The sequence below is a fragment of the Haemorhous mexicanus genome, chromosome 1, assembly GCF_027477595.1.
Source record: "Haemorhous mexicanus isolate bHaeMex1 chromosome 1, bHaeMex1.pri, whole genome shotgun sequence".
NCBI lineage: Eukaryota > Metazoa > Chordata > Aves > Passeriformes > Fringillidae > Haemorhous > Haemorhous mexicanus.
Genome location: NC_082341.1, coordinates 101,983,256 through 102,008,488, shown reverse-complemented (window position 1 = coordinate 102,008,488; position 25,233 = coordinate 101,983,256).

Here is a 25,233-nt window from a genome sequence, read left to right as displayed (position 1 = left end):
CAGATTGCAATCTGCCAAAACTTTTGGAAGCCATGGAGTTTCCACAGATGTGCTGGAACATTTTCATCACAGATTTTGACTTTCAGAGGTTATGGCTTGTTACGGACATAAAGAAAATTTGCTTGCTATGATTCCAAAAATGGAGAAGAATTTGTGTTGCATGAGAACCTTAAAATCTTTCTGCATCAAATTAAATAGGTATATTTACAAATGATGCCTCCTTTATGGTTATATGAGTTTAGCTCCCCCCTTGTTCTCAAACATGCACAGATGTTGACATCAGTGAAAATTCTAAGAACCTCTGTTTTCTTAAAATTTGTATCATATACTCTTGCTGTTTTGTCTGAGAACTGTGTTACAACCAAAGATATTCTTGTTGATGAATGAGGTCCTGATAATTCTGTTGCCATGGAACTGTAAGGGAAATAAAAGGAAACTATTTTCAGTTTTTGATTTTTAGCATTTTTCAGGTGAAAGCCTATAAGTGGGAGCACAACATTTTTTGAAGCTATAAAATAAAATTATAAACTGTTGTGTGAATGGTTTTGTAAAAATTCTAATACATGTATCCTTGCTTAATGGTTAAAATGATTCAGATTTAATAGTTTATCCTTTTCTCCTCTAACCGAATTTAAAAACACTTAATGAAATCTTTTGGAAGGGAACACTATCACTTAAGGAATTTTATTTTTGGCACATTTAATTTGATTCAATACTGGCATTTATGTCCATATTTGTGTTATGTGCATGAAATTTAAGAAAATATCTCTCTATAATAGATATTTGTATCTGAAAAGATTGCAGCAATACCTTGGATAGACAACAAGGAGGGACTACCTATAGGGAGAACAGTGTAGCTATGGTACAGGACTGGAAAAGCCATTTCCCGGTCTCCTCCAGGGATGCTTTGTTACCACTTCTCAAAGGGTCAAAAATTCTCCTACCTGTCTGGCTCAAATCGTAACTTTTAATGTGGATTTTACAGAAAAGATCACATTGTAGCAAGGAATCTGTGCAATTGTGTTCTCCTGAGTCTGCTCAGATGTTTTCTATAACTGTGGATGCCAGTTAGTGCGGAGCACCAGCTGCTCTGGAAATCTGGAAGCCTTTATGGCTGTGACCCCAACCTGTCCACCTGGCTGCTCTTTACAGAGCAGGAGTTTCTGAAAGCACCAGGTCCCTGTCCCCAAGGCAGGGCACATGCAGGGCTGAGCTCAGAGCAGCAGACCTTGTGAAGCCAGACACCGCATAAGATGGCACAAAACCCTGACATTAGATTTTAAACCAGACAAGATTTTACTGTTTTTTGGGAGACATGGCAGCGATGAAACAGCCAAATTCTGCTGGTTCAGCATTTGGTGGTGAAAATCTGCTCTATTTAAATGTTCCTGAGTAGCTTTCCTTCAGTTTTCCTAATGTACTTCAGTTTTAGCCTGGTTATTTAGCCTGATGTCTCTATGGTATTTTTTTAAGGCATTTTGTCCTAGTCTTATTTTAGTACAAATAATCTGCATCCTTCCACTTCTTCCCAGTTGTACATTATTTCAAAAATTTTCTTTTCTTTAATTTTAATATACTTTATTTTTTATTTAATTATTTTTATTTGTTTTAATTTATTTAATTTCTTTTTTTTGTTTTTTAGTAAGTATTACCAGTTAAGACTACAAGACTTGATGAAAATTTTCTATGTATTTTGTATATTTTATTGTACTAAGAAAACTAAAATTTTAAAGAACAAGAATTTTGCAGAAGATGAGGTAAATGTGAATGGCATTTGTACAGGCTTCCAGATCCCTAATAGATGTGATTGTTAATGTTACCATGCTGAAGGATTGTCAGTATTCCCCCCTGAGTAAATAATTTACATGGGTTTGATTATTCTTGCCCCTTAGCCTGGGAGTACTGGTTCTCTACTTCTCTTTCTGTGAGGGGTCATGTTAGAGCTGGTGCATCCATTTGACACCAAACTTGTCAGTAAAAATGCCTTAATTATATGAAGTGATTCTCTTTTCTATATTAGGCGTTTTTTTACTTTTTTAAAAAAAATTTTATTATCATGTCTCAGTTCCCTTCTTCTCTCTGAATCAGGATTCTGAGTTCTCTTTTTGCGAGAGAATCTCTGTACATGTAGAAAACATTTTCCCTTGCTAAACTGTGTGATATTCAGACTTTTGTGGCTTTGGGCCCTGTTATACGGGACAGAGGATGATAGACTAACCAAATTATTGAACTTCAAGTATCTGATAATGGGCTTCTTTTGCATTTAAAAACATCTAGAAGAGTCCCTTGAAAATGCTCACAGATATTTGTGCACCACTGAACTATATGTTAGAAGCAATGTAGTTATATTAACCCACAAAAGAATTCTTATTATCCCCTAAAGTCCTGGAAAAGGCAAACTATCTTTTGGGTTCCCATTCTGGTAAAAGTAAAGAATCAATTAAAAAAAAATAAATTGGAAAGCGAGGCAGAATCAAGTTGTGAAAGGATATGATATACAGAGGAAATAATATATTTCTGATGAGCACAAAGATGATTCAATAGTAGAGGAATAGGTGGAAGAAGAAGGAGCTGTCAACATATTTGATTTTAGGTTTTCTTAAAGGTGCTCAAATACCTTAATTATACGAAAATCTGTCATGGTGCTTGGTAAGATGCTCATGCAGAGAAAAGGCAGCCCTGAAGATTAAAACATAAAAATGAACTAGCATTTTGACTTTTTTGGGTCATATTTACAAGACCTTCTCTGTCATAATAAGGGGCAAAATCTGGACAGTGTTAGTGAACCAATGGGTTTGGAAATCCTCAGATTATGTAAATAATCTGCAGTTGCTTGTGCAGTGTTTTCCAGATTCACAAAAGTCTGAGTATTTTGGTACAACAGCATTTTGTGCTGCTCAGTTTTTTTTCAGCTGAAGGTGTGTTGCCCTTTAGAAACCTTGGAGGATCACTTGATCAAGGATATTTTCACTTCTCATCCAGAACAGTGTGAGCAAACAGCACATGACAAACAGCACAAAAGAGCAGCAGGCAGATTGCAAAGCAGATAAACTGTGCAAAGACTGCCCAGTCATCCCTGGAAAATAACCAGTAAGGCAAGAGAACAAATTTGGAGAGACAAAATGTTGTTTGGTGATTAGAAAGAACAAAACCAAAATCAAAGTATGGCAGAATCCTACTGAAATAATCATGAAAAGAAGGACAAAAGATGAAAGAAAGGATGAACAAAACAGAACCCATAAAATTGAATTGTCTTCAAAACAAAGAAAATTAAAGGGCTATAAGAGACATATGTGATGGAGCAATATAACAAAAAATATGTAATAAGAATCATAAGAAAGCACATATGAACACATATAGAAATGTGTACTAAACACAGGATAGGATAAGCTGTAACAGTTACCCCACACCTCATATCACATAGTCTTTATTTAAGAGGCCAATTATACCTCTAAAATACATTGTAAGGTCTATTGACCTTACTCAGTTACTCGAGCACCCAGCACCTACTCACATTTATATGCAATATGTACATTTTGAAGGATATAATCAATGCATTTATTTTATATTTGACTATGTATTGACATTTTTTCTTCCCAAATGGGAATTTAGAATAGAAATCTTCAACATATGAAAGAAAAAATACAGTATAGAAAAACATATGAAAAGCAGGAAGATGTCAAATTTAGATGAAGTTGTCAAGTTAACAATACACTGTGTGTGACTCAGTTGCTAAAAAATGCTGAAAAATTGTGAATCAGGAAACAGACTGCCTCCTTAATAATATAGATAATAATATCAATAATAACAACACCTGATTTCCGGGGTGGGTACTTACATGAATGCATGCAGCCGTGTATAAATATTTACATACTTCATTCTCACTCTTAGACACACACATTCCAATTAAGATGCACAGTTTAAGGAATCACAGAGCTTTTATTTAACATACAAATGTTTCTTTTGCCTAATGAAGTATTTTTATTTTTCTAGGTTGACTTTGCTCTTTGTAAAGAAAGGAGCAGTTCCATAAGCATATAAAAAGATATTGTTCCCTCCTAAAATGTTATGCTTTGCTGCATTTTGTTTCTTTGGTTCATATTGAAATGCATCCAGATAGAGCTATTCTTCAAAAAGAATCAGTTTTTCAAAACAACAGCAACAAAAAATTTCTTAAAGCTCAACTTCTAATTAATTCTGTTCTTTAGAAATGATGAAATGTAAGTGGTAGAATATTTTAGGTTATCATGTCACAAAAAGATATTTCTAAATCATCCTCATGACAGAATTTGAATCACAGAATCATTAAGTTTGAAAAGACCTCTGAGATAATGAAATCCAATCATTAACCCAGCACCACTGAGCTCCCCAATAAACCCTGTCCCCACGTGCCACATTCACGTTTTTTGCACATTTCAAAGGATGATTTCACCACTTGCCTTGACAGCCTTTTCCAAAGCTATACACAAGCCACCTTTTTAAGAATGCAATGTAAACGTCATGCAAAATAGAGTCAGAGGCATCAGAGTGTAGTTTTAAAGAGTATTTATTACAAAGCCAAATTCTTGTTTAATTTACTATGATTCCAGATGAATATACAATAAGTCTACATGAAACCAAGGATACAATCTGGCCTGTAGTGTTAATATTGTCTCACTGCAAATGGAATATTTAAACTTAAATCAACCATTGAACAAATGCAAATTTTGAGCTGGACCTAAGTCTGAAAAGAAAAGTTTATTCAATATATCACTAAGAATTTCACAGTGATTAGCTGGAATGTTGAAACTTGCTATCAGCTTAATCTCCTCCCTTTAAAAAGGGTCATATTGCAATTACAATTTTAAATATTTTATGCTGGTATGGAGACAGGTTAATATTGATCTGTAAGACTTTAAGTCAGTATTTCCCATGCAGAGGCTTTTCCTATGATGCGGATTCACAAACTCATCACTTTAATATTGCAGTGAGAATGCCTTTCCTAATACCTATTTTTAGGGGTCTCAGGAGTCTATTTGTATGAGCCTGGTTCTCATGCTAGGTGCACGGCACTTTTGAAGTTAGAACAATAATATACCTTTATTCTTTTTCAGCTTTTGAAAATCAATGCCAGATCCTTAAACATTCTGATTGTATAATTTCTCATATTTAGGATGTGCTGTCGACCAGGTTGTACAGATGAAGCCAAGAATGAATGTTAGGTGTGCCCTCAGGCTGACTAGTTAATCTAGTTAAAAGCCTGTTTCAAAAGAAGTGCCTGAACCCTGATGTATATTGCAGAAAAATAGTTCTTTTTTATTGTGCTGCTTTTGGGTATATCATACTGGGAAGACTCTGGGTGATATGTTGAGACTGAAATTTGATGAATCATAAAAACTGGGTTGAAATGCTTTAGAAAAATGGTGTATTCAATATATTTTATGTCTTTTAATAACTCACATACTGTCTGCAGGCGTAGTTTTACATTAAACTAACATTTAATGACCATGGAAGCAGTATTCCTGATTTGTTCCAGTAAATAACTGTTTTAATACACCTGACAGATAATCTTTACATTCTTTTCTCCTCCGTTTTCCTTCAACTTTCTGCTGTGGTGGACCTTCAAAGTTTAGCAGCTTTGCTAAATTGCTCAATGTCTCACAGTCAGAGCAAATCAGTGCAGGACACTTTCACAAAGCACTCTACTATCTCATGGACAGAGGCACCTCTACTCCCATTCATTTAAATAAAGTCCTGAGATGATACATTTTGATTTTGAAAAGATTAAGTTTAGTTTTATCTGTTTAGACATACATTGGATAATTAATATTGTCTTCTGGTTAATGTGTCCAAGTGATGTTAAATGGATGAAGAAGCAGAGATGAATTTCTGACTACTGTTCATGCTAAAAGCAGCCTATGATTAAACTATCTATGAAACATTAGTATTTAAATATGCTTTCTATCAACAATTATACACAAAATACAATATTTATCAATCACAGCTTAAATACTTTTATATGCCAGAAATAAGGTAGCTTACTAGCGACCTTATTTCTGGCATATAAAAGCTGCTAGGTTTTCATATTTTGCAATATGAAATTTAATTTAATTTAATTTAGACATCTATTGTGTACAATATTACAGTATTTTGAAGGTTTTGATACTACTCTTGATGCTTCAGAGTTAGGAGGAAATATAGCTTTGGAAATTAATTATGGCAGACCCTCTTACTTCAATGTAGCAAAACTGTGCAGAAAATTTTAAAATTTTGAATATTTTAAGCCTTCTTTGTGACAATTGCCACTATGTTGGTTTGCCCTAAACACTGGTGTTTTGGAAAAGGTACATAAAATAGTATCCTCACTCTATTTTAGGAAAAATAGACACAGGTATAAGAAGGGCAAGTTTTGCAAAATCTCAACTGCTTTTGAAAAGATATGATTTTCAAATTTTTTGTGCTGAAATCCAAAAAAAAAAAAAAAATTCACAAAAAAATGCCCAATTTCATTTTGTAGATAAATTCTCATTTTCAGCTAAGAAGACAAATAGAATTCAGAGGATTTAGTGAAGTTTCAAGTAATCATAAGAAGAAACATTTTGATTGGGCTACATGAACAAGAAATTTAGCTAATAAAAATATTTTTCATTTAGTTGTTCAAAAGTTTTTAATGCCCCACTCAAGGACATTTACTTAGAAGAGGTTCATTTGACAACCTAATATAAAGTGCAAAGAATACAGACAATTTATAACTCCTCTCTGCCTAAAGGTTTTGGTAAAAACTTGATTGATTGATAAAGTCTGACTGAAATCTTTTTATGAATAAGATGGCTCTGAACTTTAAAAGAAGCTTTTATGGATAGTGACTATAATATAATTTTTATATAACATCTATATATCATGTATTAAAAACAATACGTTGGGAAACTCTGGTTGTTGAGTGAAACAGAAGTAGACAGAAATCTTCCAAGGAAGTGTGGTGGTTTTTTTTTTGTTTTCTGAGTTTTGATTATCTCATATAACATTCATGGCCTTTAAAAATGTAAATATATGGCACAACACTCAAAATAGCTCAAAAGTGATTTATTTATTTATTTATTTCATATTTGTATGTTATAAACATGGTTTTGTAATGCTGGATACAGTTTAAGTTCATTCACTGATTTACAAATAGTATGTTCTAATACTGCTGAGATCTTTTACACTCATAATATTTTGACATGAAAAAAATGTTTTGTTCTATAAATTGGTAGGCAAGCCTTATCACAAATGATATGATCACCGCACAAAATCATTCTAAAACAACTTTTCTTGATTCAATTTGTGTCATATAACATTACATTATTTGTGGATTTTAAAGCACACGAAAGTTGAATAATTTACAGTGGATAGAATTTGTAAAGCAAGGTAGAGAGAGATATAGGTATGATAATTTTAATTTTTGAGAGCAGAGGTTGTTATGTTTTTCAGCTAGTTTCCAGATTGTCATGATACTAAGATTACCCAAGGTGCCAAACCCAAGCCTTGAAAAAAAAAAATTGATAAAGTAGAAAGACTGGTATTTAATACATTCAATGTATAAGCTACAATTTGATTTAAATTCTTCATGCAAATATTTTCAGCGAGGGATTTTTGTAAAAAAGCTCTCCAGTGCCTGATTTTAATTCACTCTTTAACTTTTAAATAAAAGTTATAATAATATAAAAGTAAAAATTGGGTCAACCAAATACCTTCTTTGGTATTGCTATGGATGGCCCAGTGCCGTGTATTGCATGCAGCAGGAAAGGAAGGCACAGTGGGTGCTAAGCAGGAACCTGAACTTCCCATGGACCTTAATAATACATGGAGAATTGTGCTTACCCAGACATTCTAAGCATTGCAGTCACGGCCTTGAGCTGCTCTTTCAGAATGATGTAGCAGAATTACAGCTGCTCCCTGCTCCCTGCAGCATTTATTCATGTTGTAAGCATGCAACAAGGGTAGGAGGCCTGCTTTCCTAGCTACCCTAGGAGAAAATTCATTCCAGGAGAACTACTTCTAATTCTGATTTTGGTCTAAAAAACACGTTTGCATGCCAAGAAAAAAGATAATTATGGAAAGATCTTGCTATAACAGCCACTATTGTGCTTTATTTCATGGAGTGTTTATGTACTATTTTTGTATGGATGCAAAGCAGATTATGAACTACAGTCAGGCTTTTTGAAAGATTTATGGAAAATGAAGTAAAAAGCTGACTTCTTGGGCTTTCTGTAATCAATATTATTACATGTGAATTAATATTACATCATAAATATTAAATTATTAATCATGAAACCACTACCATGACTCAAGAATTAGCATGAACATGTGAAAATGCATGTTTAGATTCAGGACATTCTTGGATATATTCATTGGTATTTAAGGAATATATGAAGTAGGTGGCAAACTATTTCAATCTGATTGCCCAAGACATTGAAATATTACAAACATCTGTTGAATTAATGACAATGGTTGTTTCAGGACCTAAATCCATGTCAGAATGGAAGGAAAAAAATCCTTTAATTCTTCAAGAGATATGTGGGAGGAGATGCTACTTCCATGAGGTTGTTTGCACAGGGTTGTCTAATTGGAGCATTTTGCATTAAAAAAAAAAAAGCAGTAATATTTTAAAATATTTATTTGCTGATGTTTCCAGTTGCCTTTTTTTTGGGTGTTTGTTTCAAAAAGACCAGAGTAAATGGTAATGCATAAAACCTGCTCCTCTACTCTGCTCTCATGAGACTCCCCCTGGAATGCTGCATCTAGCTCTGAGGTCCCTGGCACAAGAAGGACATGGATTTACTGGAGTGAGTACAGAGGAGGCCACGATGATTCGAGGGATGGAGCATCTCTTAACAAGAGCAAATGTGAACAAAATTGGAACAGCTCAGCCTGGAAAAGAGAAGGTTTTAGGGTGGCCTAATAGTGGCCTTCTGGTACCTGAAGGGAGCCTACAAGAAAGATGAAGAGGGACTCTGTACAAGAGCATGTAGACACGGGACAAGGGGGTATAGCTACAAACTGAAAGGGTGTCAGTTTAGACAGATTACGGAAGAAATTCCTGTTATGAAGGTTACCTGGCACAGGTTGCCCAGGGAAGTTGGGGATGCCCCATCTTTGGAAGTTTTTAAGGCCAGGATGGATGGGGCTCTGAGCAACCTGGTCTAGTGGAAGGTGTCCGTGCCCGTGGCAATGAACCAGAAATCCTCAAGTTTGCTTCCAACACAGACCATTCCATGTTTCTATGAAATCATGAAACACAGTAATGTACAACGAACATGAATGGATTAACATGACTTGGTCCAGCACAATGACCTTGGTATTTTTGTCGAAGCACAAACTCCATTTCACATTAATACTATTGATCTGATGCTAGGCAGAAAGTATAAAAAGTCTGTGAGGAAGAGAAATGTTAATGAATAGAGGAATGTTAATGTTTTTGTTTAAAAATGTTGATGCTTTTCAAATAATATAATCACAATATAATGTGCAGTTTGCAATCATCAAATTGCTTTACAAATTACAAACTTATTACTCCATCTCACTGGAGAATCAGAGCTCTCATCTGGGGGAATAAAACATTTCTAACCCATATTAATGTAAGAGATTAAACATGCGTATTAGAAGCTCAGCTGTGTGCAGGGAGCCTGTGAGACATAAACTGCCTCAGACTATTTCTTTCATAGATGTCAGTGGATTTTTCAGGCTATCAGATATTTCTCACTATTTCAAGGGATGGGGGAAAAAACTCCAAAACTGCAAGAGACACTGATTCTATCTTTATGCCCATTATGAGAAGTGGACAGTTCCTTCAGATAAAATGAAATCTCTACTGCCAATTTTCATTCTCCACTCAAATTTTCAAACAAATACTTGGATGTGTTCTTCAACTTTGTCACTCATGCCTTGGAAGAGGTCCTAGTAGGTGTTAAAAATGTTACAGTTTCATCCTCTTCAAAATCTTTCTTTAGAACACACTTTTGCCATCACATCTATTGGAGTAAGTTTGTAAGTTCATACCTGTAGATGGTCTCCCTGTTCCATGGGTACTTTTTATCAGACAGCCCTAGGGTGTTCAGGTTCACAATTGTAAGCTTCTATCACTCCATTTTCAGAGAATTTAACTGAACCACTGTTCTCCATTTTTCTTCAAGGAGGACTACTTTGCAGATGTCTTCAGTATTTCTGGAAACAAACATGAGAGAAGACAAAGAGCAAGAATTCTTGTCATAGGCAGATAATTCAGGAAAGTAAGGATTGCATCTGAAGAGAACAGCAGCAAAGGGTGTGAGAAAGTGGACTGATGATGGGACTAGTGCTCCAGTTCTCAAAAACTCATGAAGAGAGGTAAGGAGATTCTGAATTGTGTGACTCGAGTCTCTATTGTAACCATTGAACTCAAGATAAATCATTTAATAGAAAGATGTAATTGTGCTAAAATGGTTTAGCAGTGTGTATTCTTAACATAAGTCACAATAATGCAGATATGAGAGAGAGATATGAAAGATACTCTCAAAGACATAAATATTGCCACAAAATTTAGATGTGCTTCCTCAAAGTTTTTTGTTGCAACAAGCGTAACACCCTTATCATGGGAACCTGTAAATTCTGTCAAAGATGCTTGAACTAGAAGTTCATTTCAATGGGATTTAGACAAGAACTGTTCTCTACTCTTCTTTTCTCTCAGCAATTCAGGTCCTAGAAGCACAATCTTTATACGTTAATTAATTTTCTTTGGAGACTTTAGTTTTTTAATACATTAAATATGTAGAATTAAATGACAGCAGTTGTTCAAAAGGTTAGGCCAGCATCTGAGTTGTGTTCCAGTGTGTTTCTTAATTGTACAGAAAAGTTGCACACTCTGTTATCAGAATAATACTCTTGAAGGCTGAAGGTTTGGCCATTTGCAGCAGCTGTGTTCCAGCCGTGATTCCTCAGCTGGCTGTTTGACTATTCCCTGCCTATCCCTTCTTCATGTACTGCTACTTCATGTCATTTCAATTCGATGAGTGTATATTTCTATCATTTTTATGTGCACCTGGTTTTGCAGGCTTTTTTTTTCCCTTTTCAAATGTCTCTTTTTCACATGATACTTCGTTCCATTTATTTTGCTGTCTTCACCTGTATCATTCCAGATGAACCCATCAGATGCTGAAGAAAAACATTCTGAATTAAATCTCTCTCATATTACAGATAGCACTGATTAGCCTTCACCACCATAAATCACTAACTACTTATTCCTGTGCCATGCTTGTGTTTTTAACAAATAGGTGCTCCTGAAAAGCTAAATGTTCAGTTTCTGGAGGATTAATGCCTGGGGACCAATCTTTTCTGCATCATTTGAAATGAAGTTGTAGTGGTGCATATATGATTCGGCCATCAGATATAAATCAAGGTGTCCAGATTCTTTGGCTTTAGGAGCTGAGCACAAAGTGATTGAATTTTGCTTTTAGAATAATTTGTAATTCTCAGTAGCCCCAAAATATAAAAGAATCCTGTGATCCTAATGGTACAAATTAGTGTACTTGTCACTGTCATTGGTTTTTTGGACCATTTTAATACAGCTTGTATGACGGGTTTGCCTTTGTGATATTTATTTGAAACCAGGGTGGTGTAGGTTTGAAATTTATTAGTGTGGCAATCATTGTATTAAATTCAGGACTTCTCTATAACAGGTAGAAATTAAAGACAAGCAAAGAGGATGTTTAAAGAATAGAACTGAGAGACATGGAATGTAGCCACCAATTTTGCATAAAAAATATGTTTTTTGATATAAAGTTGTTGCTTTGAAATTTGTAACTTCAGTAAGTGATCTGTTTATAATCACAAGAGTTTCTTTGGTCAACACATTAATTTTAAGTTGCTGTCAAGACAGGCTGCAGGATGCATGCATTACATTGAGAGCTGAGATAGCATTGAGGAAATTAAAAAAAAAAAGTATTTTACGTAAAGTAATAATGTATAGACAAGTGAAAACTCATGCACAATTTTAACAAGGAATTTAAAAAGTAAGACTTTCAAAAGAAGAGGTCCTGAAAGGATATATTACTAGTTTATTTTGTAGGATTTGTACACTGATTTATTTCATTAACTCATCTCCTGTGGAAGACATTTGCTAAACAATTAGTTTTGACTTTGAGGAACAAAAGTATAACATTAATGGTTTATAAATTAGAAGCCTCACCATGGCAACCTAAAAAGCAATCAGTTCTTCAGACTTGTCAGATCTCCCACAGCTGCTACTGTTGCTCAAGAGAAACCTGCTGTCTTAACTTACTGTGCTTTTGGACTTATTTCTGAAGGTCAGACCATAGCTTTTAGGATCCCAGTCAAGGTTCTTAAAAATAAGAATAAGAGAATAAGAACTATTTCTCTTAAAAATAAGGGAATTAGTGATACTCCCAGGAAGAGGAAAAAAAAAATCCAATATGTGTTGCTGCTGTTGGGGTTGGAGTTATAATATGAAAAATAATTAGAGTATAAAATTCCATACCCTGGGAGATGGCAAAGAACTGGCAAAATTTCAACAAGTACTTCGAAAAAATTAGAACCTTTGATCACACCTTGCTCCTTTTCAACAGAAACAATTTACCAGTGGTGGTCCAGCAGAGAGGCAGCAGTGATAGTTCCAAAAACAAGGAAAAAAGACTCTGGGTTCATTAACAAACTGTTCAGGTATGTGATGCACTGCCATGCAGGCTGGATGGCAGATAAAGCTTAAAGAAATCAAACTGAACAAGTTGCTGAATGACAAGAAAAACATGAGAAGATATATTTTTTTTATTTTTAATGGTTATTGGTGCTGGTAGTCAAGTTTTAGAAGAAAATGAACCATAGAAATGTCATTATAAATATCTGCTCCAAAAATAACCCAAAATAGTCATTGTCAAACAAAATTATTGCATTTCCCCATATGTAGTATTATCCATGGTTTTTTTTATGCAAGTACAGCACAGAGAGTGTTCATAGATGTGAGGTCAGTGCTCCCAAATCAGGTAACTGCATATCTCAGTCATATCAATCAAGGGAGAGGAAGCCAGCTTGAAGAAGAACATAGTTGGGAAAAAAAACCCAAAGCAATTTCTATTGCTTGGAGGATTTATGGCTGATGAATGTACAGATCCCAGATGATAGTCAATAAATACATCTGTAAAGAAAAAAAAGAGTAAGCGTAAAATTAGTTTTCTGCTTTTATTTATAGATAGCTGAAGTATCTACCTGTGTAGAAAGAATGACTTGTTCAATGTCAGAAGTGAAAGCTGTGACATTTCCAGAGATGAAATCTTGATTTTATGTGTCACAATAGAGTGTCAAAAAAAAAAAAAAAAACACATACAGTTCTGTAATTATTAAATTTCTTCAGTACCTGAAACATTCAGGTTTTAGTATTTTTAAAGACAATCTTAGAAACAGGGAAAGGAATCCCATTCTTAACAAGGTCAGTGGTAAAAAATCAGCTGATTTACACATTTCTTCAGAAAAGGCCAAGAGTGCACTGTAATAGAGGTGTAATTTACAAGAGTCTGTAGGCACTTTTCTTCATGTCATTCAAAATTTCCTCCTGCCCCCATTTTGCTTTTTTATCTTGCAATAGCAGCCAGGAAGGGAAATGAACTTCCAAATTTATCTGACTTTGTAGTTGCACTAGTTCAAGTGACTCCAGTGATTTGATGTGGCATGTTGATTACAGTCACATCAGAAGGAGCATAAGACTCAGAGGGAAAAATGTTGTTTCTTTCACAGAACCTATGTAACTTAGTGTATAAATCAGAATAAGCATACAGAAATTGTTTTGTTATATAATTATATTGCATTGCTATTATATCTGTTTGACAAAAGCTGGAAATAAACTGTGATTGTAAGAAATAGTTTCAGTGAAATAACATTACTAACTTTATCCTCATCTCACCTTTACTGCAATAGAATAAATTCTGTGAGTAGTACATCTGAATACATGATTCTTTGAAAGTTTCCGAATAACTTTCTCTGCATGAGCTTTTTTACATAATTTCTTTTAAAATATTGTAGAGAATAAATAAACATATTTGTGGCCAGCAATGTTTGTAAAAGTGTATTGGAACGTGCCAGTAGTTCACCAGGTGATTAAAACCAGACCTTTGCTGTGATAAGAAAATTGTCTCTATTTAACACTGACAAGTTGTATGATATCTTTGATAATGGAGAGAAGAAGTGGTACAGTGTAGTACATGCAAAATGCTGTGACTGCTCTGGATTTTAGGAAACTGATGCACAAGGCTAGATTAAAGAGAAACTTGTGTTTCACCTTCATTGTAGCATTGTCAAAATAGTATCCAGAATACTTTGGAGTCACCCCAATGAAGGATTTTATAATTTTCTGTAGTATTTTCCCATTTCCAGTAGTAAAATCCAATCCCACCACTGGTTAATATCCTATTTTTTAAGGCTTATAACTGAGGAGATGAAGTGAAATATTTGCAAATTTCAGAAACACAATGATATTTACAGGTTGCAAAACATTTGCTTTATAATTTTGAATTAGAAGGTGTCACCACTGAAGATTTAGGATCTATTCTCGAAAAGTGCATGAAGAAATTTATCTATGTTAACATGCTTGATCTATCAGAATTTATAACAGTATTGAAATTATCAAATAAATCAACAAGGTAAGTTAATCCTTTTTTTTTGAGCAATTAGAAAATTAGTTTTCATAACTTTGGAGAGGATGAAAGTCTCCCATTGCACTTGCTTGTATCTTTCCTAACCCTTCAGTTTTATGCCCTTGCTTCATTTTCTGCATGGATTTGTAAATTTGTACCTGATGGTACATATATTCAATTCCATTTTTGAAACACATGAATCCATGTACAAACTTTTTGCTAGCTATTTTGCCACACCAAGAAAAGAGAAGTTTCTCAGTGTTCAAAAGTATCCAGTCCCTGAAAATTCATAGTTCTTTAAAAGTGGCAGCAATTTCAAATATGGACAGGCTACACAGAAGTGCTCCTGGTCAGGTGATGTGGTCACACATCAGACTCCATCCAAAGCAAGTTATTTCCCATTGCACTTTCTGGCTTAGTTGTCTCTACTTTATTTTACATGTTGGCATGTAAATGCACGTTGGCAATCATGGCACAGACCTAGAATTGGGGGAAGAAAGCTGTTCTGACTAGTAGGTTCTTATCAATAGTCACAGAGAAAGGAAGAGGATTCTGTTGGAAAGCTAATTGATGTTAATTCTATCAAAATGCAGCATCTCTCAATTTCTTGTTCAAAAAGAAAAAACAGTGTTGTTAACCAAAAGCAGCCTGTCTTCCTGCCCAAATAATCTCTACTATGAACACTTAAGCTGTGGATTTTGTTCTGCTGTTTAGGAAGGTAAAAGAGGAAAGAGAAGGGACAAGATATGAACATACAACTTTGGTCTAACCTGTTCTTATAATTTCTGTGTTTTATATTATGAAATATGAATTTGTTATTCACCAAGCTCAGATTTCATGGATCTTGAAAACAAAATGTTGATTAGTTCCTTTTAGTTTCCTTTTGACAGATCTGAGCTGAGTTTCTAGGCAGGGTAGAAAACATGTCTTGGAGGCATTTCTCCAGTTTACCTGCTTTTTGTCATTGCCAAATAGAAAGTACCTACATTCTGTTTTAAACATTCTAGAACAAAAACCACTAAAAAATATTAAGAGTGTGTGGTGAACCAATTATCTGTATTCTGTTCTCAGGGCAGCCAGGTGTTTCAGCCCTTTGAGTTACTCCCTGCATCATATATTCCTTGTGTGATCTAGATCTGGACTAAAGAAACTCTCCAGTTATTACTGAGTTATGAATGAGATACAATAATTCAGCAGAGAATTCATATTCCATGGCCTTTCTGCAGCACTTTAAATGCATATGTCTTCAGGCAGCAATGAAAAGTCATTCCATCAGAAGTCATATGTCAATATTGTTACTTAGATGGGTCCTCTCCTGACACCAACACATGGCTACATAGCTCATTTGAAGTATCTTTTAATAAGAGACAGCAGTTTCAGGTGAACACCAAAGGGGGAAAATCACTGATGCATTGACAGATGCTTTTTAGACCATTTCTGCCTGTGTGACCTGGTTTCTCTGGTGATCTGTGTTTCTCCTTAACTGTTCTTGCTTGGCTATGATTTTGCTCGGTGATTCCAAAGCCTACTCACAGAAAATGTAAATAGAGGTGGCTGGTGTTCCCTTCCTTTACTCATATCCATGAGAGGCTGCAGGGACAGGGCAGCTGCAGGCCTAGAAGCTGCTCTCTGAACTCACTCTAAGAAGCCTCATTTTTTAGCACCACCATATAAGATAAAAAAGCTTTTGCCAGCACTTTAGTTTTAGTTTCCATGTAGAAAACAATAATTTCCTACATGGAAAGATTCTGCACTGTAGGAAAGCAGAATGTCCTGGCTGGCCACATCATCATCATCATCATCATCATCATCATCATCATCAATCATCATCATCATCATCATCATCATCATCATCATCATCATGGTTTTCCAAGTTACAGTCCAGAGCCTTTCCCGGAAAATGGTGGCTGAAAAAACCTACAACACTCACTACCAGGCTTTCAGCTAAGTGAACAATACAAACCTTCATTCTAGTGCATTTTCTTTGCAGCAGTAGAGTTAGTTTCTACTAGAGTTCCTGTGCTGGTCTCCCTCTTTCCTTTTCTGCTTTTCCTAATTTTTTCCCAGTATGAGCATTTTTGTTCTGCTTATTTAACATGAAAAAACTTTATCAGTAAAGCTGGCACTAAGAAAAGTTTTTCAAAAAATCTGAACATGCCACTTCCAGCTTCTTAAAATGCACAATGTGATTCTGCCATTCATTGTGATCCATCCCAAACTGGAAATTAGAAAATTTTTGTTTGTGTGTATGTTTACATGAATGCATTGTGTGCATATACAAATAGCCAGCTAGATAGCTGGGGAGATGTGCATATATTTCTTTTTCATGGCTGTGAACTTACTGCTTCATGATGAAAATTGTCCATGGTGAGAAATGCTATTTTAAAGAGAATGAGAATGCAGACAAATAATTCTTCACCTTTAAATTTCTTACATTTTGTCTCACCTTCTTGTCTTCCCCACAACTTATATAAAGAAGAGGGTTTTTTTCCCCAAGTATTTAAAATAATGTTATCAAAAACCTAGCCTTAACTTTTAAGAATGTAGAAATCAGCAGTTCTTCCTAAATTGCTTTAATTCTCTGGAGATCCCCAGCTCTACCTTCCCCCCCTTCTCTGTTCTTGCTGTCTTTGTTAACTCCCATTTAACTGAGTGATAGCTTTAATAAACACTGAACTCAGTCACAGGTTGAAATTGCACATGGAAAGGAAAAGGCATTGGTGAACTTTGTTTTAAATGCCAGCCTTCAAATCATGGGTGGCACACATTCCTTTAATATTTCAATGCCTTGCTATATCTGTACATCTATCAGTCTGCAGTTTGCTGCCAATGACTTTCTGCCACATAGCGACTTGTCAAGTAAACCTTTCACAGAATCTTATAAAGCACTTTCAGAGGTGCATATAAGGCTCTCTGAAATGCAGAGCAGACAACAACTTCATGACTGAATTAGTGGCTTTAAAAGGAAAAAAAAAATCAAGTGATTGTTTAAGAAGATAGTGGTTAGGGTTAATTCTGTATTACAAGTTGATTATACTTAGACACAGAGAGTAGTGCCACTGAACTTTATTAGTTTTGGCCTGGACATCAGCTTTGACTGTCTATGGAAACCCAGAGCATGATACCGTAGAAGCATGGAATGCTTTGCATTAAAAGGGAACTTGAAAGATCCTCTAGTTCCAACCCCATTGCCATGGGATGGGCTGGAACACCTTCCACTAGACCAGGTTGCTCAGAGCCCCTTTCAGCCTGGCCCTAAACACTTCCAGAGATGGGGCATTCATAACTTCTCTGGGCAACATGTTCCAGTGCCTCAGTACCCTTACAGTCAAGAATTTCTTCCCAATATCTACTCTAAACTGATGGTCTTTCAGTTTGAATCCATTCTCCCTTGCCGTGTACCACACTCGGGTAAATAGTCTCCATCTTTTCTGTAGGTACCCTTCAAGTATTGGAGGAGTGTAATTAGGTCTCTTCCCGTCTGAACAACTCCAACTCTGTTTGCCTTTCTTCTTGGAAGAGGTGCTTCATCCCTCTGACTATCTTGGTGGTCCTTCTCTGGCTCATCCCAACAGGTCCATGTCTTTCCTGTGCTGAGGACCCCCAAGCTGGATGCAGCCCAGTACACGTTTGGCTTTCTGGGCTGCAAGTGCACAGTGCTGGGTCATGTGCAGCCTTTCACCCACCAGTGCTTCTATGTCTTCTTTGGCAAGGCTGTTTTTGATGCTATACCCACTTCCACTTAAAAAAGTAACACCTGTTGTTTCTGGCTTATTAGTTTGAGGATACATTGTGGCTTTGATAAGACAAATATCAGCACAAGAAATTCTACCAAAGAGCACACTTCAGAAGAGCTCTGACAGCACATGGGTCCCTTTGCCTATTTAATATATGGTCTCCTCAGACCTCACAGACCTTCATGATTCTTAAGAAATTGTAGCTGTCAAACACTTTCTGAACTCTTTGACTACACCAAAAATTGAAAAGGCTGCTAAAGAACAATTACCTGGATTTAACATCCTGTTGTAAAGGGAAGAGGCAGCTTTCAAGAAGTATAACACTTGGGGCTGTCCTCTCTTTTTGTTAGCAATACACTTCAAGGCCTCTCTGAAGATAGAAAAAGAGAAGAAGAAATATTTCACTAAGGAAAATTCCTTTTCTTTATATTTTCTTTATTTCAATTATGCTACAAATTGCAAATTGCTACAAATTCAAATATGCTACATATTTACGGAATGAAGCATGCAAGCAATGGTACTAAGAACGCATGGAGCATGTTGCATATTTCTATCAGCTTAGTTATTAGCAAGATCAGAACAGGAAAAAAGGGTTTTTATTTTAAAATTTTTATAATGAATTTTCAGAAATTTCGTCTAAAATAGACTAACAGTTTCTTAGGAAAAAAGTCAGATATGCAAAAACATTACTTTAGCGAGACTTTTAAAGAATAAGTGTTTGTATCTTAACTGTGGTATTTCTGAATGCTTTTCAGCTTTCATAATTCTTTAACTTCCTGTCAGAATGACACTTAAATGTAAACTCTTCCCTCTCCTGTCATTGTAATTTTTGTCATAGAAAGTGCTTGAATGTACTTCTAAATAAAAAGGAACCCTGGTTTCATGGGGAGGAAGGAAAAATAGAGTTCTATGACAGGTTCACAATCTGAGTAATTGATAAACCAGGACTGAGGTCTCTGTGGTGTAAAACACTTTCCCTTCAGTTTTAGTATAAGTTTATCTGTCCTTTCAATATCATATTAATAGCGTTGAAGATTGAATCAACTATTAATAAATATTACTTATTTATGTAATTCAAATACTAGAAACGCACTCTGGTATCCTGCACATCATAAACATTTTTTCATTTATTATTTATTAGTAATTCAGATCAATAAAACTTCTTTTAGTTGTTTTTCTGCATTTTTCCAAGCAGATCTATGATTTTTTTATTACATATTTTGTTGAATGCATATCAACACTTTTTTCCTGAATTTTAAACTAGCTGATGACTTCCATGAATTAGTGTTACTTCTCTTACATCTACTGAGAGTTTTCCCGCAGTATTAGCTTTCTTTTTTGATGGATCAAGGTGGTGTAACTATAACAATTCTTTTCCCTGTCTCATGAATGTGAACATCCTCATAGTGCATATGCAACTTCAATTGCGCAAAAACTAAAATGACAAAACTTTGAAATATTATTTAATATTACAGTAGAAAATTCTGTAACCTATTTTTGCTATAATCAGTATAGAAAATTTTGTAAATCTAGTTTCCCTTCCTTTAGCAGAGAAAGCAAAAGGTAAAAAGAAAGCAACATTTAAAAAGGGAATTTTCCCAAGAGCAATTTTTTCCTAGGGCATCACATAGCTGTTTATTAAACACATAATCTACTCAAAACCATTTTGTCACTCACCACGTGAAATGTTGTATTTCAGTGAGTTAAAGAAATAACACAGTGTCCCCACATGGGAGTTTAATCAATTTAACCAGTCAGCAATCTTGCTCAGCCAGCAGGTGTTTGGCAAGAAAGTGCACAAAACAAGTACCATTAATGCAGAGCATAGTTTGTCTTATTTGAATGCAGAGGGGGTTTCATTTGCATATGGAATTTGCAGTTGAATCATCTAATTATTACTAATAACATTTACGTTTTTTAGGAGCACAAATAATACCTGTGGTTTCCTTAAAACAACATACCATATTTGAATTAAAAATGGTACAAAATTTTGAAGAGTTGATTCTTGTTGGTCTAAAAATATTTTTTCCCAGTGGATTTTTTTGTCATCAAAAAATTTGCAAATTTTGAATACCCAAAACTGTTTTCCTTATCACAACTTAATTTATTAGTAGAAAAAGAAACTTCCCCACACCCATGATGTTTACTCTTTATCAAGAAAAATTTTAAGCATTGCCTATAGTATTTTTTGTTGGATGACTTTATGATATAAACTGAAGGAAGTGCAACATTTAAGATTAAGAGGTAGTGCTTCTCAAAGGTAAGATTACAGAAACATACAGAATTTTCTATCCTTTTCTAAGACTAATGCTTCAGCCTTTTATCTTTGCACGAGTCTGATAGTTATCAACACTGTTTTATGAACTATTGCCATTTAAAGTTCCAACTCTAGTTTTTCTTTTAATTAATTGATTCTATTCAACAAGTAAGAGAAAAATTTCATTGTTAAAAATATTAACAGAGAATATAGATTTAGATTGATCTACACAGCAAAATTTCTTCAATATCACCTAAGATTTGGATACAAACAAATGTACAAATATTGCCACAGGTATATTTACCATGCAGGTTGTATCGAAAAGGAAGAGATCAGGGCAGTAGCTGTTGGTTCAAGATATTTTTGGAGGCTTTGTGCAGTACTTGGTAGGCAATGGTCACTAAACAAACATATTTAGAAAAATATTTACCATGTGAACAGTTTTTCTTAAAAAACCTGATGAATGGGTATTATAAAAGTGCTAGATACTGAAGGCGTTGTTTCAAATGTCTTTTACTTAACTTGTTTATTGTGCCAGTCCTTAGCATACTGGTTCGTGTCTACTACACTCTTTGTGTCTTACCCATATGGGAAGAAACCACCAGTGTTTTATTCCTAAGCTTTTTTTTCCTCATGATGACCTTGTGTTGTTAAGTGACAATGCTTAATTTTACAGAATTTTGCAGCACTATACCTAATTTAAACTACAAGTGCTCACAGTTCAAGTGGGATAACAACTCCTTCATATCCTTTAAAGTCCTCAATTGACTTTAAGGTTTTCCCTTGCAAATTTAAATTCTCCTTCAGCTTTGTAATAATGTAAAACTTTTCTAAAGCCTGGAAAGTTCATTTATTTGAAATTTCTCAGAGGCAATCCTACTGCTGTTTGTACAGAATGTCAGCTATCTGTGGTACTTCACAATATCTTGTCCAGTTTTTCATCGTAACCCTGATAACGATCCTGAGCCTAAAAATCTTTGTAAAACACTCCCTCCTATTGCTGGTTAATCCCTAATGTTTCTATTCCAGTTACCTCTGTTGCTATTATACCCAATCACATCTGCCTCTCCATGTTTTAGTCTTCCTCTCTGCCAGTAAAATAACTTGTGAAAACATCTTTCTGTTTTCATCTGATGGGATCTGTGCCTGTCTACTTCCCACATTTTCCATTTTTTGGACATACCCAATCAAAGAGAGACAACTGATATTCTCCTGTGTCAGACACACTGGCAGTGCTACAGAATAGGATGTCTTTCATGGCTGTGACAGATAAAACCATGACATCCAGATTTTTTTGCTCCCCATTGCATTCAATAAGGGAAATAATAATACAGGGAACTTCAAATAATACAGGGAACTTCACAGAGATTGTGAGATGGATATATCAATGCTGCAGGGAACGTGTTGTCAGTCAGAATATATCTGAGAATTATTTTGCAGTCCATACCCTCTGCTTCATTTAGAAAATTGATTGTCTGTCCACACTCTTGCAGACCCATGTCCCCTTTGTTTGCCAGGACCTGGAAAAGTTTAGACCAATAGACATTCCAGCAACATGAGATCCAGTTACAGACTATAGTTCCCAAAAAGTTTGTTTTAACTTTTAGCTATCAAAGCAGTATGATGTTTTCTTTGTAATCAAGCTAAGATGTTTGCAAAGGAAGAGGAATTAAATACATAACTTCTCCGTCTTCTTAATCTTAAACCTAATCTCACTGGAAATATTATACTTTTAACATAGGGTGATAATTTCAAATGTTCATTTTTCTCTGGAGCTATCCAGTGTTTTGAGCTGTTGATGACAGCCTTATGTTCTCCCCTCTTTCTCTATGGTTTCTCCTCCCCTTTCTGACTGTTTAATTGTAAACTTGCAGCAATTTTCTTGATGCTTAGGAAGTGTGAATAGTTTGAAACTTGAACATCTGCTAATTAATCAATCTGTCTTGAAAACCAAATAAATTAATTCTATACTAGAAGTAGCTTGAATGTAAAATATATGATCAAAGGTAGCTAGAGGATCATAAGATTTTCCATCAGTTCCACAGGAATCTCAGGAATATGGATCACATTGATGACTGTCAATAGTGTGTGTAAATATCTGGGACTTTAAATTTGGTACTTTGTGCGGGAAAGAAATAAATTTTATCAAGAATTTCAGAAGCACACAAGTTGGCAAGAAATCAATGTCTCTTCATTATTACTAGAGAAGAAATTTCACTCATTAATATTTTTCCTTTTTTAACGTTAAAATAAATGTGAAATATCCTGACAGACTAAGAACTAATTATTCCCTTTGAGGGTTGTAGGGAGACCATTCTTGGTTAGGAAAGGTCCTATTCTAAGCTGCTGCAAATTATTTGTTATTAATGCATAGTGTTCTTTACTGTAAATAGATAATGAATCTCAGAGATTTTTCTCTTAGGTATGATCTGATTTGTATTAAAATAAGGTTATGATCATTGTGTCTGAATGACAAAGGAATACAAAATTAGATATCAATCTCCCTTGGTATGTATTTCCATATGTCTCTTGGTCCTTCTTTCTTACTTTACAATTTGGAGAAATTTGTTATGGTTGTTTTGTGTTACAAGAAATATTTGAGGAAAATGAAGTCAACAGTTATAAAATACTTTTGATTTTAAAATAAAGTTCTATTTCTTCTTGAATTTAACTTGCTTTTGAGTTTATGTTATGTTTTAGCGTAACTAAATTCTTCTGTTTAAGAGATGCAATGAGTACATCTGAAGAATAGCTAACAAATGCTTAAACCATAGCAGCACTTTTTCCAAAACAGCCTTATTTTGTACATCATTAAAATTTTTTTTTTTTCCTTAGATTCCATTATAAGAGATGGGAATGCCTGGGGATTTCTTTTGCACATGTGACTATTTACTGATTACCAAAACCAATTTCAAAGTCCAATAGTGGTGAAAAGAATATCTTAATAACGTTAAGTTATTCAAGTTACTAGAGGACAGTTGAATATATTCACTACAAGGTGAAAAATACCAGAGAATATAATTTAAATATTTCAGTTTATTATAGGATTATTAGAGGATAGCTGTCCATTTTCCTTGCATGGAATGAACTGTAGTAATAGTGAATTTCTTTTTCATTTTATCAGATCGTGGTTTTTGTTTGTTTTTCTTTATTTTTTAATGTTAATTGGAATGCTAAATTCTGTAGAAAAAAATTGCTGTTAAAAGGGACCTAAATTTTTATGCATTCTAAATGTCAGTCCCCCTTATTTTCCTCTTTTTGCTTCCATCCTACTGAAGTTTCTTTTCCTGTTTTCTTTCTTCTTTATTCTGATGATAGCTGATTAAGACAGCTGCCAAATGGATAAACACTACATTTGGTGAGGGTGTTAGAATCTAAATGAGAGACTGGCCACCAAAACACAATGTCCTCTGTCAGGTATTTAAACACTTTTAGAAAATAGATGCTTCTTTAAACACCAAGAATTCCTGCGGCATCTTGAAAGCTTGCTATGCTGTGAAATGAGTAAATTATCATATACCCTACCAAGAAGTCATCTCTCTGGAATTCTGAAAGCCCTTTGACATGGTCCCCCCACAACATCCCTCACTCTAAATTAGAGACATATGGATTTGAGTGATGGACTGTTCAGTGGATGAAGATTGAGAGCAGCCCTGCTCCTCAGAGGAGGACTTGGAAGGGCTATTGGGTGAAAAGCTGGATGTGATCAAGGAATACACACTTACAGCCCAGAAAGCCAACGGTGCATGGGCTGCATCCAAAGCAGTGTGGCCAGCAGGATGAAGGAGGAAATTCTGTCCCTCTGCTCTGCTCTGCTCTGGTGAGACCCCACCTGGAACACTGGGTCCAGCTCTGGGAATCCTGCTGCAGGAAGGACATGGACCTGTTGGATCCCTTCTAAGAGGGAGGGAGCACCTCCCCTATGAGGAAAGGCTGAGAGTCGGTGCTGCTCAGCCTGAAGAAGGTTCCAGGGAGACCTTAGAGCAGCCTTCCAGTACTGAAAGGGAGCCTATACTAAAGATGGGTACAAGATTTTGGGCAGTGGTAGGACAGTGGACATTTTTTTTTTACTAAAGAGGGCAGATTTAGGGTAAATATAAGGAAGAAATCTTTGCAGTGAGGGTGATGAAACATTGGCACAGAGAAGTGGTGGATGCTGCACCCCTGGAAACATTTAAGGTCAGGTTGGGCAAGGCTCTGGGTAATCCAACATAGTTGAAGATGCCTCTACTAATATATTTTGCTTACACTTTTTCTATGTTTTACATAACAAAACTTCTAGAAAAATATTTTAAGGGTGCTTATTTTCAGCTATGCTTAAAGCGATACATTAAAAATAAAGCTTGTATTTTGGACACATAGACATTTATGTATTGGCAAACTGTTTTTTTGGATGTCATTTGGCATAAACTTCAGGTACTTTTTCTCCAGGAAGTGTTTTGAAATCAGATGGTTTTGTTCATTTGTTTGAAGTAAAAACATAATACACCAGAAAAAATGGTAAGCACAAACTCTTAAAATAAAGTTGGCATACTGAGCACAGACTGCCAGGAACAGTCTTTTGTTTTAATTAAGCCCACTTCCCAGAAAGACAAGCACATTA